We start from the raw sequence: 9,626 nt of genomic DNA on the forward strand, positions 1-9,626 counted from the left end.
CTCCAGACGCAGATAAAGAGGAGCCTGGGGTGAGCAGAGGAGGCGAGAGAATGAAGCCCCTGAACAACCAGCCCTCTTTTCACAGAACCAGCTGCTGCCTGCTGATCTGAAACACAGCCCTGGCCTGTGGGACGTCCGCCTTCCCTCAGAGCGGAATAAGCAGAGGAGGAATTCCTCTCCAGGCTTCTCCCCCAGAGGTGCCAGAACAGTTCACACAGCGGCAGTGTCTTCTCATCAGCCTGAGAGAGAGAGGTCCTGACTATGCCAAGGAGGGACAACGGAATCTGGCCCCCAGGGCACCCAGGCTTTGTAGAACTTGTAAGAATTGTAAGAATAAGGTGGGTGTGTCTTGCTGGCCACCATGACCAACTATCCTCAGGGCGTAGAGAGGCCACAGTCATATTCATATATGCCCTGAGCCATAATGTTATGGATCTAAGTTTTCTAGAGCTAAGAAAGCCACGGTCACTTATTTCTTCAAGGCTGTGCAGTCTGGTTGAGCCACCGCCTTTGCATGCTAAGTGCACAAAAGCCAAGGTCTGAGAGACATGTCCACGTTCTGTAAAGCCCCTGCCAGGCTTTATAACAGTTGCTTTCAGAATTCTTTGGCTCTGGTGGGCCTCCATGGCCTCAAATTGGGGGAGGAGGCAGGTCCTGGCCTCCATGAGCCTGTCCAGCTCAGGAGTCCTGAGCTTCGGCAGAGGACTTTGCTTCCCTTTGCAGGATGGAAGTGCCTTATGTTCAGCCCTGCATCTGCTTCAGGTTCCTTCACTTTCTCTGTTGAGCCCTGGCCCATCTAGTGGAAATGTTAGGCAGAGCTCCCCGACCAAGGTTGCAATCGTTTCTCACTCTTGGGCAGCCAAGGGAATCGATGACGTATGTATCGTGTGTGGGAGGTCAAATAATGCCCCCTCCCAAGATGTCCACACCCTAATCCCTGGAACCTATGAACATGTTATATTAGTTACAAAAGGGACTTTGAAGCTGAAATTAAGATAGATTATCCTGGATTATCCAGGTTGGCCCAGTCCAATCATGTGAACCCTTAAAAGCAGAAAACTTACTCTGGCTAGAGGCTGGCGAGATGCTATAAAAATGAAAAGCTGCAGATTTAAAGCATGAGGGGGGCCACATAGAAAGCATGAGATGGAAAATGAGCAGCCTTTAAGAGCACAAGACCAGCTGATAGCCACCAAGGAAACAGGGATCTCAGTCCAACAGCCACAAGGAACCGAATTAAGCCAACAACCTGAATGAGCTTGGAAACAGATTTATTCCCAGAGCTTCCAGAAAGGAACACAGCCCTGCCAATACCTGCAAGAATCTAAGCAGAGACTCACTGAGTCGTCCTGTACCCAGATATCTGACCCAGAGAACTGTGAGACACTAAATGGGTGTTGTTCTAAACCACTAAATTTGTGGTGATTTGTTGTAGTAGCAATAGAGAACTAATGTGCCTGACAATTACATTACTTTAACATGACAAGCTTGTCCTTCCAGAAAACCTCCTTCCACATCTGGAAGAAAGATGGCAAAGCCTGGCCCAGGCCACTGGACTGTCTTGCTTCCAGGAACTGACATATTTTAAAAGCATGAAAGAAGGGGTAAAGAATGCATGGACAGAGAGAGGGAGGGAGGGAGGGAAGAAAGGAGGAAAAGAGCTGGCTCTGATATTGTTATTACTATAACTCCCACAGGCATCAAAGTCCCAACAATGCCCTCTTCATAATTAAGAAATGTGAAGTTGGCTGCAGTGACCATATGGAAGAGGAGGGGCCAGGAGTGACCTGGGGATGCTCTGGAATCCAGTAACTTAAATATCTGCAGGGAACAGCCCTTTGTGAGCAGCCCTTTGGCTGTGAAAATGCAAACAACCCACGCTGGCTGCAGAGTGTTACCTGGGAGGCCTCGCTGACACAGGAGTCAGGGCAGAGCTCCATTCCCAACTCTCCCTCCCCCCGTAGAGCCGTAGAGCTGGGTGGCAGCACACTCAAAGCAAGTTGCACCCCAGAGCCCCCCCAGGGTTGCTAGGTCAGGGAGGCAGGGCGCCCTCACCCTCTGCAGTCCTGGGGCTGCCCACCTCCCCTCTGAAAAGAAGTGTGAGGATGTGAGGTTGGTCTTTCTCTCTTGCTTTCTCCTCTTCTCTCACCTCCCTTTCAAATTCCAAAGTGAAAACTGAAGATTAATCTTGCCATCTCCAACTCTCCTCTTTCCAATATCTTCTCAAATTTATGTAGTGAGATTATACCTTTAATTCCTATTACTCATAATAAGGAAAAGGAGAAAAGACAAAATTTAAGAAGTCATTCAAAGATCATATGTGTGTATATATACATAGACCATGTATATACATATAGACCATGTATATATACATATACACCTTGTACATACAATAGACCTTGTATATACACATAGACCTTATATGTACACATACCTTGTATATACACATAGACCTCATACATACATAGACCTTGTATATACACATAGACCTTGCATATACACATAGATCTTGCATACACATATAGACCTTGTATATACACATAGACCTTGCATATACACATAGATCTTGCATACACATATAGACCTTGTATATACACATAGACCTTACATATATACATAGACCTTGCACATGCACATAGACCTTGTATACACATAGACCTTGTATATACATATAGACCTTGTATATACACATACACCTTGCATACACACATACACCTTGTATGTACACATAGACCTTATATGTACATATAGACCTAGTATGTACACATAGATCTTGTATATACATATAGACCTTATATGTCCACATAGACCTTGTATGTACACATAGACCATATCATTCTCTAGCTCTGGAAAGTCACCCCACACCTACACAGACCATGCACCTCCACTCATACTTACCCTGCAACTCTGATTCCCCTCCTAGAAAACCCCTGTTGCCTGCCTGGGCTATCGGATCAGACAGCTGGGGGAGCAGAGCAGGGTGACCACAGATAAACCACTTTAGGGAAAAACATTTTGAGATCATTAACAGCCTTTAGGCCCTGACAAAGCCCAAGAGTTCTTCCCATCTGATAAAGTAACTATAATGACTGAACTCATTCTCCAAGCAGTCTAAGCACCCAGCAGGGACCTGTGCTCTATTTTAAAGATCATAAGAATTGGGAATAACAGTCCATGACCTAAGTCAATGTTTCCTGAACTTTCTGTGGAGGATCTGTTCATGAACTTCACATAGAGGAAACAGAAATGTGGTAAGGAGTGGGAAGCAGAACGAAGTCCACTCCCCTGGATGTCCCCCAGTGCAAATAAATACCACTTCATCCACTTGTCCTTCCAAACACTCCATCATCCCATATACATGTGTACACACACACACACACACACACACACACACACACTCCAGCCTCCTGCTTTATTCCCCAATCCAATCTCAGCACCCACAACCTACTTGAGAATGCCACATAAAATGCAAACCAATCTGAAGGATGCCGCTTCTCACGCAAGTTCACTTGGAAAAGGAGAAAGTTACCAACCTCAGACATGCCAGTATCACTGTAAGCAGAGCTATGAGCCAGAGAAGAAATTGGGAGACCAAAGTTGGTCCTGCCAGCCAGTTCCATCTCCAGGAAAGAAACCCCAAGATCCACAGAGCCCTCCCCAACCCCACAGAGCTGCTGCCACCCAGCCCCACTGAACCCCGGGGCACAGACTCCTACTGTGATTTTACTCATGAGACTGGAAGGAAGAATCTGTCCCAGCATTTGGAAGAGTATGTCCCCTGATTCGATCATTGTTCTTTCTCCAGTGCCATCTGTTAATGGCTATTATTTCACTGAGACACAAGCTGTGGTGGTATTCGTTTCTTTTTCTCTCCTGCTTGCAAACCTCATGATATATTGAACAATTCTTTTAAAAAAGACTTTTCGTATTTGCGTCCCTGCCCTGTGAAAAGAGGCCATTATCAAGCATCAAGGGCTGTTCCAGCACTTCACAGGATTTAATTCATTTAACCTTCACAACGGACTCTGCGGTGGATTCCATTTTTATCCCCATCTGACAATTGAGGATGCTGAGGCAAAGGAAGTTAAGTGAATTGCCTGCAGTCATGGGGTTAGGACGTAGGTAGCAAATCCAGAATTCAAATCCAGACAGAATGATTCTAGTGTCCACAGCCTTAAGTCTTAACAATTGTGCTTTCAAGATTCCCAAACATTGTATCAAAGGAACCGCCCAGCCCCTAGGAAGAAGATAGTGAAGAAATAATGCAGACCAATAGCACATTGTTAGAGAAATGTGTCCTTTGCAACCATACTCCCCCACATTCATTCTCTCTCTCTCTCTCTCTCTCTCTCTCTCTCTCTCTCTCTCTCTCTCACACACACACACACACACACACACACACACACACACACATACCACACCACATCTGCTATGGATCCACTACCACCACGCAATGAGATTTAACCTTGACTCGAGAATTTATGTGGCTACATGGACACAGACATACTCTTCTCTTTACCTTATCACCTTATGCTCTTGGGGGATGGTTCACTTTATGTGTCAACGTTATGTGCCACAGTGTCCAGATATTTGGTCAAACATTCTTTTTTTTAATTATTATTAAAAAAAATACACTTTCTGTGGGGATGACAAATATCAGTATTAGGAAATCCAATTATACAAAAATACTACATCTAGTTTGGGGTAGATATATTTATTTTTTGGTAACATACATTAAGCGGCACTATTTACACAGTGACTATAAGGTAACTAACATGAAACCACAGAAGTGTAACTTTGCCACATCTGCATGAACTTGGGCCTCTCTGGCTGAGCACATTTTGAAAGAACTGGATGCCCACTCCAGAGGTACGACAATGAAATCGGCTCAGGAGTAAAGCTCTGAAGTGGTAGCTCTCCAGAGTACCTTGCAGCTGACAGATGACAGGCAAGACATGTTAGTTATGAAGTAGCTACAGGCCAACTCAAAAGTTACCATTTCTCTTTCTAGAAAGAAGCAAGAAGTTAAGGAATTCCTTGAATCAGCGCCTGGTGTGTCCGGTGGGAGTGCAGAGGAGGGCTGTTAGAGCGGTGTCAGAGGACCCGGCGGGCCAGGTGGGCTGGATCATTAATAATCATGGTTGGCTTCTAAATACTGGTAGCAAGATGACTTCTGATTTGTAATCTTAGGTAAATTACAGATAAATGAAAAGGGCCAGGAATCATACACTAAGATTAATAAACAGCACTTCGAAATTAACCGCGTGAGGGCTGTGCTTGCAGCAGGTGCACAAAACAAGGCACCCCGGTTTTTCCTTCCCACGTCTGGCTTGCAGAGCAGCTCTCGTGGCCATTTCGAAAACCTCCCTCACCCCATCTTTGGTCTTTGCTGAACACTCCATGTCCCCAAAAGCGCCAATCCTGTTTGCTGTATCCCTGCCTTCTTCCGGTTTTACCGGCTCCCGCTTAGTCTTGGCTAGCTCCCGCCTTGTGTGCTCATCATTTCGAAGATCCTCCTTGTTCCCAACCAGGATGATGGGCACATTGCACAAGTCAAGCATTCCGGAGTCCATTTTTCTGGGATGTTTTCTAAACTATCAGGGCTGTCAAAGGAGAAACACATCAGGATAACATCAGTGTCCGGGTAGGAGAGGGGCCTCGAGCAATCATAATCCTCCTGCCCAGCTGTGTCCCACAAAGCCACTCTACCTGCTTTCCGTCCACTTCCGTGTCTGCCACGTAGTTCTCAAACACCGTAGGTACGTACACCTCTGGGAACTGGTCCTTGCTAAAAACGATGAGCAAGCAAGTCTTGCCACAGGCTCCATCACCAACCATCACCAATTTCTTCCGGATGGCAGCCATTGCTTACAAATGTGCTGCAAGAACCACGCTCGGCCTGTGGCAGAAGTTCTACAAAGTGCCTTGAACTTCTCAGATGAAAGGCACTCGGGAGACGCTCCAACTCCTACTCCGGCCTCCTGTCGGCGAGTCCCAAGCTCGGAGACTAGGGTGGGCAGTTAAGGAGGCTGCGGACTAAGGAGAGAACCTACGGAGGGCACAGGCGGGCGGGCGGGGGCAAAACATTATTCTTGTTATATCTATGACAGAGGCGTTGACAGACCCAAGAGGCCACACCTCCTTTCAAACCAGAACTTGCTTCAAATGGAGAAAAAAGGCAATGGCATTCTAAGGAACACAAACCACCAAGCACTCTATAACATACTTTCTTTCTTGGGCTACTTCCCTGTATTAACTGACCATTGACTCCAAAAATGATGGCATATTAGGAGAAAAAAGGCCAATCAGTCAATAGTTCTTTTTCTTTCCAGACCTTCCTTACTCACCCATGTGCCAAAGGCAGAGAGTGTTGGTAGAATCTGCACATATGAAGAAGTGAATGGAAACGGTTAAGTTCATTTTGTGTAGCGTTTCCATTGTTCTGCTAAGAATATAATCTGCATGCATGTGTGAGCTATGAAATATAATTTGTGTGGTTTTGATGACTCTATATGGGACTTTAAATGCTCTTATATTTGCATTTAAAACTAAGCCTGCACCATATAAAGATGAACTGGAAATTCATGCTAACAATTTAAAATGTTAATCTTTCTTCACTTAGAATGACATTAAATAGCAAGTTTTAAAAAACGCTATGACAAGCCAGGAGAGAGGTTGTGGAAGAAAGGGAAAGAACACAAAGCCACAGATATACTAGTAAAACCTCACAAAATTGTTGGGCCGACTAATTGAGGACATGGTAACAGGTCCTGGACATGGTAGTTGTCTTAGTTGTCTACTAACCTTCCCTACCCTCTGCGCTCCCCCCGCCCCCATTCTGCCCAGCAAGATTCCAGCCTGACATCCTAATGGGAATTTGGGGACTTGTTTATATTGCTGCCCTTCCTAGGGTATTTGTATTTAAAGCAAAAGACACAGAATTTCAGACACCCAGTCAGTTGGAAGATAATCTGGACTCAAGGCTCTGTCTGGATCCTCAGATCATGGGAAAAGCCATATTCAACTCTTCCTACTCAAAAAGGCAAACCAAGGCCCGGCCAGCATGGCTCAGTGGTTGAGTGTCGACCTATGAACCAGGAGATCATGGTTCAATTCCCGGCCGGGCACATGCCTGGGTTGCAGGTTCGATCCCCAGTGTGGGGCGTGCAGGAGGCAGCTGATCAGTGGTTCTCTCTCATCATTGATGTTTCTATCTCTCTCTCCCAATAAAAATATATATATTTTTTAAATAAAGGGCAAACCAATTCAGCATTGCCACCCTCCTTGAGCTTCTCCTCCAGGTTTTGCTGGGGAAGGAATTCCTTGCTCTTGTGTCCTGGGGAACAACAGCAGACTAGCGCTGGTTTCCAGGCGAACTAATGCCTCTTAATAAGCTCCTCGCTGGGTGAGGCCCGTGTCTACATCTGCTCGGAGGGCTGTCTCCACAAGCCCGCTTGGGGAATGTCATTTAAAATCTGTCCATCTCCAAAGACAGCATCTCGTCACATGACAGCTGAGCCTGGGGAAGCAGATGCTCCAGACAGGGGTGTCCTTTCTAATGACATGCAGAGCAGCAGGACGAGCTTGCCGAGGAGAGGCCAAGGAAGTGAGCAGTGACGAGCAGCGGCCAGGAGAGCACAGGCTTGGAGACCGTGTTGCACTGAGACCCATCCTCCCACGGGCGTCTAAGAGGAGCTGCCGATAACAATTGAATTGCGTTGACTCAGACTTTGTTTCCCAGTGGTTTATTCTACAATTTGTTCAAACTTTTATTATTAAAGGAAAGGGATTCTGCATTCAGGAGGCACAGTCGATCCCGGCTAATCAGATCTATAAGGGGCAATTTAAACAGACAGTCGGGTTGCCATGGTAACGTTCCTGTTTTATTTATGGAAACAAGGTCAAGGTATGGGATCTGAGAGGCAGCACATCTCACTGCTGTGATTGTCAAGCTGTGCTCTGAGGAGTGGGGGTCTGGGGAAAGACCCCGAAGCTGTGAGGTAGGGTGGGGCTCTGGCTCCCCTCCATCATACCGAAGGCAGCCTCACTTTGATCTCTTCCATACTTTAGGATTACACAGCTTTGAAAAATCAAGGAAGAAAAGCAAAGCCGAGAACTGTCATAAAGAGCTCTGGATCAGGAATTAGAAGATTTGGTCTTGGTCCCTTCCTCCCCAAACAGGCAGAACGTGGTGCCCACGGCATTTCCTGGCCCTAACAGCCATCCCTGTTGCCCTCGTGATTTTGATCCATCAACCCACCTACGGTGCCACCCTCCCCCGGGTTTTGTCACAGAGGTGTCCGTGTGTCTAATCCTCCCCTTCCCCTTCCTCCTGTGCCTTCCCCACTCCCAAAGGTGGCGGGGGGCAGGCTTTCCCCCACCAGCCTGGCAGAGACCTCTCATATGCCTCAGGCGCCTCCTTCCTGCAGTGGCCTTCATCTCCACCTTTTCCTGGGGCCACGACGGCAGAGAGAATGCAGAAAAAGAGACATCTTAGGGGAGAATCTAAGCCATTATCCCTGCTACACAGACCTGAGTGTAGTGTGTGTCAAATCCGAGTCTAGGTGCACGGCTGTGGGTGACGACGGCAGCTTTTCTTCTACCTGACTCAGCTGCTGAGCTTCTTCTCCCTCCCCCGCCCCTCCTGCCCTCCTCTTCCTCTGCCTGGGCATCAAGGACATCCTGATTCCTATGGATAAACAGTTGAAAGGAAGCACATTTTGTAACAGCTCATCCTGTAGTTTCAGGATTCTCTTTCGTCAACAGAAATGGCAGGAAAACGTTTACCCCAGGGTCTGTGCAGAAACCAGTGAATCTGACCTTTGCAAGGTATTGAACTGTGCACATGTCCTCCCACTGGAGAAGGACAAGGGTGGGGTTGGGGCAGAAACCAGGCCTAGAGGCAGACCTGGAAGCCAAGCATGTGGCTCAGAAGAGCCAAGAATAGAGGTTAAGAATGATGCACAGGCCTCTGCCTGGATTTGAAGTAGGACAACAGAGTAAGGGACCCTGATTTGTGGTGTCTGCCAATTTCTGTGGTGCATGTATTTGTACTGTGGTCAATTTCAAGGTTCCAATGTGATCATACCAAATGTGGAGTTGGGAAGAGATGTGTAATAACATCATGATACAGTATTTCTACCATGCAGACACAGTGCATGGAAATAACTCCAAGAACACGGGTAATAGTAAAAATAATTAGGAAGTAATGTTCTGTATGTTAATCATCTCTGTTTTAATAAACATTATTTAATTGCAAGTTCATATAATTTAATTTCTAATAGCTAAACAGAATAATAGTTAAACGTCTGGCCACAAGATTCCTGGATATTTAACAACTGTCTCTGATGAGCCCCAGCACATAACTGCTCCCACCCGACCCCTGCTGCCACTCACGTTGCAGGTGAATTTGTGAAGAAAACACTCTACCTCAGTGATAAGAATATAATAATGATAATAACACAAAGCTACAGATTTTTCCCACATAGTACATTAATTTCTGATCCACTGTGTATTGTCCTGAGTTTGGCCTGTTTTTTGGCCTGAGCATCTCAGTTAAGTCCATTTTAGTATTCACCTAGACCTGGGCAATCGACCTTTGTCCTAGACCAAGGGTGGGGAACCTT

At 46.3% G+C, this 9,626-nt stretch overlaps 1 pseudogene across 1 annotated transcript; it reads right to left on the reverse strand.

Moving 5' to 3' along the window:
• Window positions 1–4,992: 4,992 nt before the first annotated feature.
• Window positions 4,993–8,579, reverse strand: LOC307093426 (transforming protein RhoA-like; annotated as a pseudogene). The gene is made up of 2 exons (XR_013815237.1): window positions 8,533–8,579; window positions 4,993–6,049 (listed from the first exon to the last, which is right to left on the reverse strand). The product of XR_013815237.1 is annotated as a transforming protein RhoA-like (transcript).
• Window positions 8,580–9,626: the final 1,047 nt, after the last annotated feature.

This window comes from Cnephaeus nilssonii, assembly GCF_951640355.1.
Source record: "Cnephaeus nilssonii genome assembly, chromosome: 2".
Taxonomy (NCBI): domain Eukaryota; kingdom Metazoa; phylum Chordata; class Mammalia; order Chiroptera; family Vespertilionidae; genus Cnephaeus; species Cnephaeus nilssonii.